Source organism: Anolis carolinensis, unplaced genomic scaffold (assembly GCF_035594765.1).
Source record: "Anolis carolinensis isolate JA03-04 unplaced genomic scaffold, rAnoCar3.1.pri scaffold_14, whole genome shotgun sequence".
NCBI classification, from domain to species: Eukaryota; Metazoa; Chordata; class Lepidosauria; order Squamata; family Dactyloidae; genus Anolis; species Anolis carolinensis.
Window position 1 is genome coordinate 6,185,639 of NW_026943825.1, and position 15,293 is coordinate 6,200,931.

The window sequence follows — 15,293 nt, forward strand, 5'->3', positions numbered from 1 at the left end:
TCTCAAAAAGTTTGGATGACCGTGAATTGGCCAGGTGTTGTGAATGAAGTGCAGTGAAAGTTATCATCACTTCTATGGAAGTCCCTTTGTGTATATGTATATAATCGCATATCTTCTTCCTCTGAGTGCATGTACAGTAGAGTCTTGCTTATCCAACATTCTGGATTATCCAACACATTTTTGTATTATTAGTAATATTACATTTAATATATAATATGTCATTAATATTATTATATTGTATTATTAGTAGTATAATATTGTATTCCATTATAATATTATTATCAATATATGTATGTTAACCGCCCTGAGTCCCTCTGGGTAGAGAGGGCAGTCTAGACTTCCCAAGCGTTTAGGACTGTGTGATGTATTTTCGGATGATGTGTGCAGATCCCAGTAGAGTGGCCTTTTGCAGGTGGCAGATCGTAATTTTGTCAATGTCTGTTGTTTCCAAATGCCGGCTGAGATCTTTTGATATGGTATCCAGTGTGCCCATCACCACTGGGACCAGCTGTACTGGTTTCTGCCAGTCTTTGAAGTTCAATCTTGAGGTCCTGATAGCGGCTGAGTTTTTCCTGTTGTTTTTCGTCAATGCGACTGTCACCTGGGATGGCGACATCAATGATCCAAACCTTTTTCTTTTCCACAACTGTGATGTCTGTTGTGTTCCAGAACTTTGTCAGTCTGTATTCGGAAGTCCCACAGTATCTTTGTGTGTTCATTTTCCATTACCTTTGCAGGTTTGTGATCCCACCAGTTCTTTACTGCAGGGAGGTGGTACTTGAGGCATACGTTCCAATGAATCATTTGGGCCACATAGTTGTGCCTCTGTTTGTAGTCTGTCTGTGCAATTTTCTTACAGTAGCTGAGGATATGATCAATGGATTCGTCAGCTTCCTTGCACAGTCTGCATTTTGGGTCATCAGTTGATTTTTCGATCTTGGCCTGAATTGCCTTTGTCCTGATGGCTTGCTCCTGGGCTGCAAGGATCAGACCTTCTGTCTCCTTCTTCAGTGTCCCATTCGTGAGCCATAGCCAGGTATTATTATTATTATTGTGTGGGTAAGGCTCTTGCTTTTTGAGATGGTCGTTGAAGGGTGGAGCAAGGCGTTCCTGTTCTGCAAAGGTTGCAAACGCCCTTGTGACGTGATTCCCCGATTACAGGGGAAAGGTAGCAGGGATAGGTAGGGGTGGTTACTTGAAACTCCAGCTGCTGCAGACAGGCCTGGCAGGCCCTGAATTCCAGCTCAATGAGCCTCCACCCTCTGGCTTTGCTGTCTTCTCATCTGGTGAGTTTTTTCAGATCCTGCAGGTCAACAGCAGTGCCTACTCCTTGCTGTTACCTCCAGCCAACTGCCTTCCAATTTTCCTGTCTTTTTTTCTTTCTGGAAGACAAGCAGCCATCTCTATGCACTCTTAAAGCAGAAAAGACAGCATGGCTTGTCTTCTTTTCTGTGTGAGCTCATACATGTGTCTTAGCAACAAGGCCTGGAAAGGACAACCAGCATGGAAATAAGTGGACTAAATATATCTTGAGCGCCCCTTATGTTAGCCACATAGGTTTGAGCCTGGGCTTTGGTACTGTTTCTTCAGAACCCTCCTGGCCTTTTCCTTTTAAACATGTATGAGTGTCAAGAATGTGAAGCATATACGTCACTTTTCTCTGTAAAACAATATTACTTCCTTAATTTCATTCACTGTTCTTAACGGTTTTCTCAGAATAAATAGGTTTTCTCCTTTGACCTTCATTGCTTTAGCTCAGTGGTTCTCAACCTGTGGGTCTCCAGGTGTTTCGGGCTACAACTCTCAGAAATCCCAGCCAGTTTACCAGCGTATATTTATTTATTTACTGCATTTCTATACCTCTTTTCTCCCTCCTGGGAGCCTTTGGTGGCTCAGTGTGTTAAAAGCGCTGAGCTGCTGAACTTGCAGATCGAAAGGTCCCAGGTTCAAATCCGGGGAGCAGAGTGAGCGCCCGCTGTTAGCTCCAGCTTCTGCCAACCTAGCAGTTTGAAACCATGGTTGAGAACCACTGATTTAGCTTATATTACTTGAACTGGGGGAAGACCAGCGTAGAATTAAAATGCAGGTGACTTAAGCATCCAAGTCAGCTAAAATTCTGATTTTTCTTTGCTTGCTTCTTTTTGAGTATGAGCTCCTACCTCCGTCCATCCTGTAACTTGTACAGGAAGCGTGTTGCTTTTTCTCTAGTTTTATATTTGTATTACTCTCTTATCTCTTTGTGGCAAATTTTTCCTGTTGTGTATTGAGAAATAATTGTTTGGTCAAATATCTCGGTCATTTAAGAGTAAGGTGCCAGTGAGTGGGAGACTTACTCCTTGGGTTTATCTGAATAGCATGCTTGTGTACATACAGCTTAGAGCCAGTTATTATATAATATGACCATACAAAATTCCCTTTTTATTGGAAACTTTGTCCTCAAGTGAGAACTGGTCTGCTCATTCAGTTACTCTCAGTCCCACCCCCGTCACAAGCGCAGCTGGTGGGAACGAGAGAGGGGCCTTCTCTGTGATCGTGTTTAAATTTATTGTTTTTCTAATGTGGAATTTTTATTATAATGTGTGTTTTATTGTCATTTTATACTTTTGATATTAATGAAGAAATTGTGGCATTGAATGTTTGCCATTTATATTTATTTATTTATTATTTACTACATTTATATCCTGCTCTTCTCACCCCGAAGGGGACTCAGAGCGGCTTACAAATCAAATGAACATACAATATATTATTAGCATAGCACAATATAAGCATTACATTACTATATTATACTATATTATTATATGGCAATATTATTAGTAATATTACATTTAATATATAATATATCATTAATATTATTATATTGAGCCTCCTGTGGCCTAGGGGATAAAAGCCTCGTGACTTGAAGGTTGGGTTGCTGACCTGAAAGCTGCCAGGTTCGAATCCCACCCAGGGAGAGCGCGGATGAGCTCCCTCTATCAGCTCCAGCTCCATGCGGGGACATGAGAGAAGCCTCCCACAAGGATGGTAAAACATAAAAAAACAAAAAACATCCGGGCATCCCCTGGGCAACGTCCTTGTAGACGGCCAATTCTCTCACTCCAGAAGCAACTCCGGTTGCTCCTGACATGAAAAAACCCCTAAAAAACTGCCCTGAGTCCCTCTGGGTAGAGAGGGCGGTCTAGAAATAAAGGTTTTTAAATTATTACTATTATTACAGTAGAGTCTCACTTATCCAACACTCGCCTAGCCAACGTTCTGGATTATCCAACACATTTTTGTAGTCAATGTTTTCAATACATCATAATATTTTGGTGCTAAATTCGTAAATACAGTAATTACTACATAGCATTACTGCGTATTGAACTACTTTTTCTGTCAAATTCGTTGTTAAACATGATGTTTTGGTGCTTAATTTGTAAAATCATAACCTAATTTGATGTGTAATAGGCTTTTCCTTAATCCCTCCTTATTATCCAACATATTCGCTTATCCAGTAGAGTATAACTCTACTGTACTTTGATATTTTTGGTGTATCTGAAAATCTTTGAATAAACAGAACTAAATGCTATCTTGCTTTTCTGCCTCCATTGCCTCCTCAGTGAAAAGTAGCAATTTGAACAAATGTTTTCTGATCCTTTTCCTACCTGACCCTTCCGTTAGGTTGAGCAGGTAGTTGCTGGTTTTACACTTTATATATGGGGAGGTGCATGGCCCCACGGTTGCTGTTCCTGCTCCATCTTTGGTTCCAGGGGTCAAAGAAAATGTAGAAAAGGCTTAAATGGCAGCGTTTCCATTTGGATCTGGGTTTCACAAGGGATTGTGCTGGTTGAACAGACCTAAGCCGAGATAACCAGCTCAGAAGCTGAATGCCAAAATGATTGACAAGGCCAAAGGGGGTCATGAACTGCCTGGGGACAAAGGGAAGATGCACAGGATGGCGGTTTGCACTTGGCGCCTGTCAGGGCAACCTTCCATCTGCATGGTGATGTAGGATATTTAGCTTCATATTTCTCAGTTTATCATTGTTTTGTTTCCTGCTCCTTTTTCTTCTTTTACACTATCTACCCCTCTACTTAGTTTTCATTCCTGCATAATAATAATGATATAAATAATAATAATAACTTTATTTTTCTATCCCGCCTCCATCTCCCTGTAGGGACTTGGGGTGGCTAACACAGGGTATATTATGATGGTTGTATGTGAGTGTGGTCAGCTTGTCTTTTACGTAGCCCAGTGTAGGAGAACTCTTCACTCACCCTTTGCTTTTCATCAGAGGGTGGAGAAGGAGGAGGAGAGTAAGGTTTCTTCCTTGCTAAACTGGTTGGGCCAGTTCTGATAATGATTCCTGTTTTTTCCCCCTTTTCTGTCGCTATTATACTGTTGAAAAGGGTGAGAACATTGGTAAATGCATGGGAGGGACTGTAAAAATACATGAAGGTACAACTTGCAAGCTATGCTTAGCAGAGCACTTTCTGTAATGCACAGAGACTACAGTAAATACTCAATGTTGGAAAGCTGACTGTATAGCCGATACACTTTGTCATCTCTTTATCACCCAGTATTGAAGGAAAATGGTGGTTTGCAAATCTAGAGCCCTACAGTTTTGGAAAAGGTAGCTCTTGTCTATATATATAAAAGGGTAATGAAATTTCGGCCTAGGACAAAAGAACAAAACTACACATTCCAGAAACACTAAACTTGGCAGCACAACCCCTCATCCATGCCTCTACATTCATACAACAAAAAGAAAAGAAAAATAAAGTCCTAATTAGAGGGAGAGTAATAATTGTTTTTATCCAATTGCTGCCAGTTAGAAGGCTAAGCTCCGCCCACTTGGTCTCCTAGCAACCCACTCAGCCCAGGGGACTGGCAGAGTTAGGCCTCACTTAGGCCTCTTCCACACTGCCTATCAAATACAGTATCTGATTTTAACTGGATTATATGGCAGTGTAGACTCAAGGCCCTTCCACACAGCTATATAACCCATTTATAATGGACATAATGTCAGGGGAAAACCTTTACCCTTTACCTTAACTACTACCTATTCCTCAATACTTTATTTCCCATACCACCATACTTTGCCATAGCAACGTGTGGCCGGGCAAAGCTAGTTTTTTTTATAAGTGATGTGATATTCCTGTACAATTTTTATTAGTTTAATAACTGTGCCCGGCCACGCATTGCTGTGGCGTATGGGAATCCTTTGTTGACCCAGTGGAATAGCAGTGAATAGCTTTGCAGCCTCAAAGCCTGGCTGTTTTCTTCTTTTGAGAATCCTTGTTCGGTGAGCTGGAATGCAACGGAATAGGCTCGCTGCTCGGAAGCCTGAGTACTTGCGTTCTAGGGGAATGGTTTTTGGGCTGCTAGAATTGCAGTGAATAGCCTCGCTGCTTCAAAGCTTGGCTGCTTGCTGCGTAGGGGAATCTTTGGTTGGTCAGTTTCAATAGTACAGAGTATTATTGCTGCTTCAAAGCCTGGCCGCCCTCTACCAAGGTTAATCCTTTGTTGGTCTGGTTGAATTGCACTGAATAGCCTTGCAGCTTCAGTGCCTGGCTGTGTTATACCTAAGGGAATCCTTGTTTGGCGAGCTTATCATATCCCCTCATTTCCCAACCCTATCTTAAGGTGCTGACTTGGCTAGCTTTGTAACATACTAAACATTCTAAGCACCAGATATTTACTAAATTTCTTCTCCCAGTATGTAGCAGTCTGGGCTTTGGGATGTGTAGATTGGGCCCTACATGTAGTTCCATTTATGATAACTGCTTAAGTCAGTGATGGCCAACCTATGACACGTGTGTCAGCACTAACACGCCTAGCCATTTTTGCTGACACGCTGCCGCATGCAGATTGATTGGATGACTAATGTCTTTTGTGGCCAAATTTGGTGTGATTTGGTCCAGTGGTTTTGTTGTTTACTCCATGGGAATTATGCACATTACACACACACACACACACACATAATCATTTTATTATTCTATTATTATTGTAGTATATTATTATATTATTACTATTATATTATTATTATATTATTCATTATTCATGACTACATTGAAACTACAATAAACAGAAATCAGTGTGGAAATTGCAAGAGGTGCCATAGATTGTTGTACATGGAAAATAATGGTAGTAAATAGTTTTTATTTATTAAATACAGTTATATATTGCAATTATATATTTGTGTTATTTAAACTATATATATTGTGAAATTATGGTTTTTTCTCGAAGTGACATACCACCTAAGTCATGCTAGGTTTTTTGGTGAATTTTGACACACCAAGTGCAAAAGGTTGCTCATCATTGGCTTAAGTACAGTAGAGTCTCACTTATCCAACACTCGCTTATCCAATGTTCTGGATTATCCAACGCATTTTTGTAGTCAATGTTTTCAATATATTGTGATATTTTGGTGCTAAATTCGTAAATACAGTAATTACTACATAGCATTACTGTGTATTGAACTACTTTTTCTGTCAAATTTGTTGTATAACATGATGTTTTGGTGCTTAATTTTTAAAATCATAACCTAATTTGATGTTTAATAGGCTTTTTCTTAATCTCTCCTTATTATCCAACATATTCGCTTATCGAACGTTCTGCCGGCTCGTTTATTTTGGATAAGTGAGACTCTACTGTAACAACTTTGATATGAAACTTGCTGCCTTTGGAGAAGCATCAGACAGATGAGTTCTTAGGGTGTTAATGGAATTGTTGATGTTTTAACTCTTACTTAAATGCTTCGGGTGTCTGATAAATAATGGTTTGTAAAATAGTTATTGGTGATTTACCATGAGGAATGATTTATAAGATAAGTAAGCCATGCTAATAGTGTTGCAAACAAATCAGGAATTATATCCTCAAATAAAATAATGATTTTGAAAGGTTAGATAAGTAAGCCATGCTAATAGTGTTGCAAACAAATCAGGAATTATATCCTCAAATAAAATAATGATTTTGAAAGGTTAAAAGTGAGCGTCTCAAATAAAGTTGTTATAGCGTGGTTATACAGACCCAGTAAATGAATAGTTGGCTCCTGTAACAGTTCATTGGCATTTATTTTAAATCCTGACTCCTGGTGTGTACCAATAAGCTAGGAATCCCGCAGAGTGAAATTGAGCCTTGATCTAATCCTCTTACCTGTCACACAGGAAGAGGAAAGGGTAGCATGTGACTTTGAAGCCTCATTTCATTGCTCATGCTAATGTTAAACCACCGCTTTGTGTTGTGTGTGAACCAGTATTCAGGCCAGTCTTGCCTCTGCGCATTTTGTGAGTCAAGCAGCTGGTACTGTAGTACTATTGCAGCTACATTGTGTAGAGCAGGAGTAGACAAAGTCACTTCATTGGCTGGTTCACTGAGTTGAGTTGTAGTCCAACAACATCTGGAGGGCTCTGGTTACTCATTCACTGTGCCAGTAGACCTTATTTGACCATAACCTGTTCACTACATACATAGGATTTGGACTATGGCTCTCGAGTGGTCATGTTTTCATAGCCAAGCCGCAGTATGTGTAGCTGGAAGTGAACGTGTTTGCTCTGTGATTGGGAATGATTACTGTATATACTCGAGTATAAGCCAACCCGAATATAAGCCGAAGCACCTAATTTTACCACAGAAAACTGGGAAAACATTGACTCAAGTATAAACACATTTCAAGATAAGATTGTTGAACTCAGATTAAATCATTATTCTCATCTTCTTCAATGTAAATGTGCTTATGTATCCTTTTAATAATAATAGTGTAAAATAATACATGTAATAATAAATAGAGTAAAATAATAAATGTTACAATAATAATATCAGAGTGAACTAGTAAATGTATTAATAAAAATAGAGTAAAATAAATGTATTAGTAACAATAATAATTATGCGGTAGCGAAGTGCGTTAAAGCACTGAGCTGGAGACCGAATGGTCCCAGGTTCAAACCCCGGGAGTGGTGTGAGCGACCGCTGTTAGCTCTAGCTCCTGCCAACCTAGCGGTTCGAAAACATGCCAATGTGAGTAGATCAATAGGTACTGCTCCGGTGGAAAGGTAACGGCGTTCCATGCCTATGGCCACATGACCTTGGAGGTGTCTATGGACAATGCCGGCTCTTCGGCTTAGAAATGGAGATGAGCACCAACCCCCAGAGTCAGACATTACTGGACTTAACGTCAGGGGAAACCTTTACCTTTAACAATAATAATAGAGTAAAATAATAAATACAGGGGCCCCTGGTGGCACAGTGAGTTAAAGAGCTGAGTTGCTGAACTTGCGGACCAAAAGATTCCAGGTTCAAATCCCGGGAGCGGAATGAGTGCCCGCTGTTAGCCCCAGCTCTTGCCAACCTAGCAGTTCGAAAACATGCAAATGTGAGTAGATCAATAGGTACCGCTCCGGTGGGAAGGTAATGGCGCTCAATGCAGTCATGCCAGCCACATGACCTTGGAGGTGTCTATGGACAATGTCGGCTCTTTGGCTTAGAGATGGTGATGAGCACCAACCCCCAGAGTCGGTTACGACTGGACTTAACGTCAGGGGAAAACCTTTACCTTTTACCTAAAATAATAAATGCAATAATAATAATAATAATAATAATAATAATAATAATAATAATAATAATAATAATAATAAATAGAGTAAAGTAATACATGTAATAACACAAATAATAATAGAAAAAAATAATAAATGTACTGTATATACTTGAGTATAAGCCGATCCGAATATAAGCCAACCAGGACCCAAATATAAACTGAGGGTTGTTTTTTTTTCAATCCTAAAAGGGCTGGAAACTCTGCTTATACTCGAGTATATACGGTAGTTTTTTATATACTGACAGATATGAGGTACACTTACAGGATAAACAGCACCCTTTCTGGAGCACAATTCTTAAAAACACACTACTCAGAAATGGAAAGCATGGGAGGAGATAGAGCAAGATCAGACTGGATTTTGTGTTGTGGATAAAATACCCCCTGTGTGTAAATCTACTTTTAATTAAAACTGAATGGGAGGCTTGTGTGTTCTCACTGTACATTTTACTTAAAAAAAACCTCCCCTGTACATTATCCATCGTAAAGTTCAGCCAGGATACACCGTGTTCCATTACAGTTTCAGTTCAGCAAGCCTATTTTCCTTGGATGCAAGCTTTGTGCCATGGTACATCTGTGTGGATTCATGTGCACAGGTACAATTGAATGTTGTAGACTCAGTTGCTGTCTAGGACTGAAAGAAAGACATTGAAATTCAGCTCTTCTTTTGGCAGTGTAAGAACTTATTCTTGCCCAGAGATATACATCCCAGTTACAGGTTCTGCTTCTTACTAATGGCCATGCATGAGAACTAAAGTTGGTTGGTACTGGTTTTACTGATGAGGTAGCCCAAACTGGTATAATCTGGCTTGTTGTTCTATACTGGGATTGTAATACAAGAGTTCTCAATTTCTTTTTGTTTACACCTGGAAAAGGAGAATCCAGGTCTAGGCTGTATTACAGTATGGTGTGAATGGGATCCATTCCTAGTTTCCTTGATCAGCTGCTAGAACCCCATTCGTCCTGATGTTTCTTCAGTGATTGGACATAATAATAATAATAATAATAATAATAATAATAATAATAATAATAATAATAATAATAAGGAGCAAGCCATCAGAACAAATGAAATTAAGGCCAAGATCAAAAAATCAGCTAATGACCCAAAATGCAGACTGTGCAAGGAAGCTGACGAAACCATTGATCATATCCTCAGCTGCTGTAAGAAAATCGCACAGACAGACTACAAACAGAGGCACAACTATGTGGCCCAAATGATTCATTGGAACTTATGCCTCAAGTACCACCTCCCAGCAGTAAAGAACTGGTGGGATCACAAACCTGCAAAAGTATTGGAAAATGAGCACGCAAAGATACTCTGGGACTTCTGAATCCAGACTGACAAAGTTCTGGAACACAACACACCAGACATCACAGTTGTGGAAAAGAAAAAGGTTTGGATCATTGATGTCGCCATCCCAGGTGACAGTCGCATTGACGAAAAACAACCAGTGCAGGTGGTCCCGGTGGTGATCGGCACATTGGGTGCCGTGCCAAAAGATCTCAGCCGGCATTTGGAAACAATAGACATTGACAAAATTACGATCTGCCAACTGCAAAAGGCCACCCGACTGGGATCTGCGCGCATCATCCGAAAATACATCACACAGTCCTAGACACTTGGGAAGTGTTCGACTTGTGATTTTGTGATACGAAATCCAGCATATCTATCTTGCTTGCTGTGTCATAATAATAATAATAATAATAATAATAATAATAATAATAATAATAAAACTTTTTAATGCCCTGCCACCGTCTCCCCACGGGGACTCAGAGCGGCTTACATGGGGCAGAGGCCCAAACAACATAAGGACAAAATAAACAGCAACACAATACAAATCACAATATAAAAAAGATAAAACAGTAATACAAGATGAAACAAGAGTATTATAACAGTTAAAGCCAATCAATTAAAACAACAATACAAGGATAAAAAATTGCATTTAAAACACATAAATGGTAAGGTCCTAATAAATACAGGCTAGATTATTAATCCACAATTTTTCATTGACCCCCATATCCAAAAATGGCAATGTACCAACTGCTCCAGTGCATTGTGGAAAATATAAAGTATCATCCACGAGCTATGAATTCGTTGTTTGTTTGTTCAGTTGCTTCCAACTCCTTGTGACCTCATGAGCTATGAATAAGGGACTGTAATAAGTTTTACATTGTGAGGAAGCATCATATTAATAATACATTTGAAAACATGATGATTTGCCTAAGGTCACTGTTGGGAAGTTTGAACGGAAGTTTTCCCTGGTCGAACCCTTAACCATTTTGTTACTTTGCTTCTCAGTTATATTGTGAATTGCTGATCCTTGGTTCTGTTTGTCATTCTTCTTGTGTATATGGCATATGTTTGAACAAGCTTTAATTCCAGGGTGAAACAGTGGCCTGTCAAGATCTATTTATTACCTGTTGTTTGATCCTCTCTTACATACTTTGAAGCCCAATGTTCCCATCTAAAATTATGCAAAGTGGGTCTGACATCTGCACTATTTGTCAAATATTTGGCACAGCCTGTATCTTCATCCTGGTATATTTTTATCCAAAGAAAGATTTTTGGTCTTATTGTGGAAGGTGAGGGGGAAAGAGGATTGCTTGGGGATTTTTATGTATATTTTACACATTATTTAATTATTTTGTGCAGTTTATTTATCATTTGTTTGAATGGTTTTTTCCCCTGTGGCATTGAATATTTGCCATATACAGTAGAGTCTCACTTATCCAAGCTTCACTTATCCAAGCTTCTGGATTATCCAAGCCATTTTTGTAGTCAATGTTTTCAATATATCGTGATATTTTGGTGCTAAATTCATAAATACAGTAATTACTATGTAGCATTACTGCATATTGAACTACTTTTTCTGTCAAATTTGTTGTATAACATGATGTTTTGGTGCTTAATTTGTAAAATCATAACCTAATTTGATGTTTAATAGGCTTCTCCTTAATCCTTCCTTATTATCCAACATATTCGCTTATCCAACATTCTGCTGGCCCGTTTATGTTGGATAAGTGAGACTCTACTGTAATTACAACATAACATTACTGCGTATTGAACTACTTTTTCTGTCAAATTAGTTGTAAAACATGATGTTTTGGTGCTTAATTTGTAAAATCATAACCTAATTTGATGCTTAATAGGCTTTTCCTTAATCCCTCCTTATTATCCAAGATATTCGCTTATCCAAGCTTCTGCCGGCCCGTTTAGCTTGGATAAGTGAGACTCTACTGTATTTTGGATGCCTGCCATAGATGTGGGCAAACGTCAGGAGAGAATACTTCTGGGACATGGCCATACAGCCGGAAAACACACAACGACCCCATAAAAACAGAGTTTCAGAAGTGTTTTTAAGTGCCCAAAATATATCTACTCTCCCATAAAACAACTTGTTTTATATTATACACTCAAGAACCAAAGTAGGCTTTGGTAAAATAACATAGTTTGTTTACTCACAACTTCATATGTTCAGCATAACACATGTTATACATAGCTTATCAGTCCAGTTTCAGGTATGTATGAGATCATCTCTGCATGCCTATGGCACAGGGCATCTTTCTTACAAATAACAGCCGGGATGTGTTGGTCTGAGCAGTCCCAAAGTTTAAGAAGAATTAAAAAAGGAGTCTGTGATCTCAGCAGTTTCAGATCAGACTAGCTGTGCCCGGCCACGCGTTGCTGTGGTGAAGTCTGGTGGTATGGGAAATAAAGTATTGAGGAATTGGTGGTAGTTAAGTAAAGGTTTTCTCCTGACATTAAGTCCATTATAAATGGGTTATAAAATGCACACTGAAGTGGATTATATGGCAGTGTGGACTCAAGATAATCCAGTTCAAAGCAGATAATATAAGATTATAAATGGGTTATATAGCTGTGTGGAAGGGCCTTGAGTCTACACTGCCATATAATCCAGTTAAAATAAGATAATCTGTGGAAGAGGCCTAAGTGAGGCCTAACTCCGCCTGTCCCCTGTGCTGAGTGGGTTGCTAGGAGACCAAGTGGGCAGAGCTTAGCCTTCTAACTGGCAGCAATTGGATAAAAACAATTATTCTTCTCCCTCTAATTAGGACTTTATTTTTCTTTTCTTTTTGTTGTATGAATGTAGAGGCATGGATGAGGGGTTGCGCTGCCAAGTTTAGTGTTTCTGGGATGTGTAGTTTTGTTGTTTTGTCCTAGGCTGAAATTTCATTACCCTTTTATATGTATAGATCATGTGGTCTGCAGCTCCTCCCACAACCTCTCAGGAAACATAGAGCAAATGAAGCTGCATATCAGAACATATATATAAAACAGTAGGCAAACAGAATAATAGGTTAGCAAATTACTAGAGGAGGCTTGAAGATGGTTGTAATTTTCAACAGGTCTGTATCTACAGATTACATATGGCTCATCTGCCATATGTAAAGAAAACTTATGCATGTAAGTGTTCCTAACATGTAAGTGGCTATATTTCTAGGCAATGTCCTTGGGACTCGCTTGACAAAAACAATTCTGACCCTAGAACTCTGTCTGTTTAGCTGTATACAGTCCAGGGCTGACAAGAACAGTCAGTTCCATCTTTCCTATTTCGAAGATGTGATTGACTTAAAACATTTGGTTGACTTGACACCAGATGTCAGAAAACTGGGGAACATACGTTGTGTGCATGTGATGTGCTGTTCCAGCTGCCTGATTGCAACCGCTTGTCATTGGAGTAATCAAAACATAGGATTTTTGGTTTGTTGAGAAACCAAACAGAGAGAAAATTGTTCTTGCATTTGGACAGTGCACAAAACAGAACATCGAGCAAAGTCATTGTTGCCCCCGCTGTAGATGGGAGTGATTGGACACTATGTACAAGTTGGTAATTATAGGTTGTAACTAATAAACCAAAATTTGCATCTGTCCTTGGTTTGTCATGCCATCTAACCTGGTCTCCACATTTTTTATGATAGTCCTTTGAGCTACTTTGAATGCTTCCTTATCTAGTTATGTAGAGAGCAAGTGTGATGGACAGATTGTTGAACTATGACTTGCTCTAGGTTTAAATTTACACCAAGGGATTAGCGATATATGTGAAAAATTTCCTTTGTGCTATTGTTTTGTTTTGACCATTCGTCTACACAAAACAAACGATGACATTTTTGTTGGAAACAAAAATGGAGCTTGCTTTCATTTTCCTTTTGTTTCGGCCCTGTAACGTACTGACAGAGGGCTGCTTCCGCATGACATCTGATGTGTACCAATGGGTGTTAATATTAATATTAATAACAATAGTTTTTCTGGGACCCTAATTTGAGTCTGAGAGAGTTCTACTTCCCCATGACAGCTGATGTGTGCCAATGGGTGTTAATATTAATATTAATAACAATAGTTTTTCTGGGACCCTAAGCTGAGTCTGAGAGAGGTCTTCTTCCTCATGACAGCTGATGTGTGCCAATGGGTGTTAATAATAATATTAATATGAATATTAATAACAATAGTTTCTCTGGGACTCTAAGCTGAGTCTGAGAGAGGTCTTCTTCCCCATGACAGCTGATGTGTGCCAATGGGTGTTAATAATAATATGAATATGAATATTAATAACAATAGTTTCTCTGGGACTCTAAGCTGAGAGAGGTCTTCTTCCCCATGACAGCTGATGTGTGCGAATGGGTGTTAATAATAATATTAATATGAATATTAATAACAATAGTTTCCCTGGGACTCTAAGCTGAGTCTGAGAGAGGTCTTCTTCCCCATGACATCTGATGTGTATCAATGGGTGTTAATAATAATAATAATAATAATAATAATATGAATATTAATAACAATAGTTTCTCTGGGACCCTAAGCTGAGTCTGAGAGAGATCTTCTTCCCCATGACAGCTGATGTGTGTGAATGGGTGTTAATAATAATAATAATTTTAATAACAATAGTACTCTGGGGAAGACCCAAACGTTTTAAAAGTTGGTGGGCTAAAAGGGTCAAAATGCCCTCCATGTGTGGCGATTTTCACCCCTCTAGTTCAAAAACAAGTCTACTTTTACAACCTCTCCATTTTAATCCATGTTTTTATTAGCTCTTGTCATTTGTTTTTACTGGCTAATGTTTAAATTTGTATAATTGTGCATGTTTTTTGTCTATTGTTGTGTTTTATATTGCTATTGTTTTTATTCGGGCTTGGCCTCATGTAAGCCGCCCCGAGTCCCCTTTGGGGAGATAGAGGCGGGGTATAAAAATAAAGTTATTATTATTATTATTAAAAACTGAGTGGAGGGGTGAGCCTTGGAAGCCCTCCTATTGCAGCCAATGGTCCAACAATTTTTGTTTTTTTCGTAAGGCAGGTGAAAATTGTGTTCGTATAGGCACCCCATTTTCATTAGCGGGAACAAATACAAAAATGAGATGAAATGATTGGAACTACACAAAACGAACAGCAATTCCATACACAAGCACAGCACTACAAGGGATTAAATTTCCTGGATGATCTTGAGCTAGTCGTTTTTTCTTGATCTAACCAATCTCCCAGGATTATACTGAAGGTGAATGGAGAACAAGGGAAACTATGTATGATGCTTTGAGCTCCATTTCAGTTAATTTTTAAATCTCTGAAACTTTTAAGGACAGCACCATTTGAGTCCAAGAAGAGGCTCCTAGTTTCAAAGATCCCCGAGGTGTGATGAAATCCATATATGTTGTTGGCTTCAGTGAAAACAAGCAACATCCTCTTTCAACATACTGTTTCTTCCGTTACT

At 39.0% G+C, this 15,293-nt stretch overlaps 1 protein-coding gene and 1 long non-coding RNA gene across 9 annotated transcripts in view; both read left to right on the top strand.

The window, feature by feature from the left end:
• mark2 (microtubule affinity regulating kinase 2) overlaps positions 1-15,293 on the top strand; it is a 134,898-nt gene that overhangs the window by 7,626 nt on the left and 111,979 nt on the right. The gene's annotated exons all lie outside the window — the stretch shown is intronic.
• LOC134294348 (uncharacterized) lies at positions 1,556-14,804 on the top strand. Its single transcript, XR_010001278.1, has 2 exons — positions 1,556-6,879; positions 6,959-14,804. It is a non-coding gene; the product is annotated as an uncharacterized LOC134294348 (long non-coding RNA).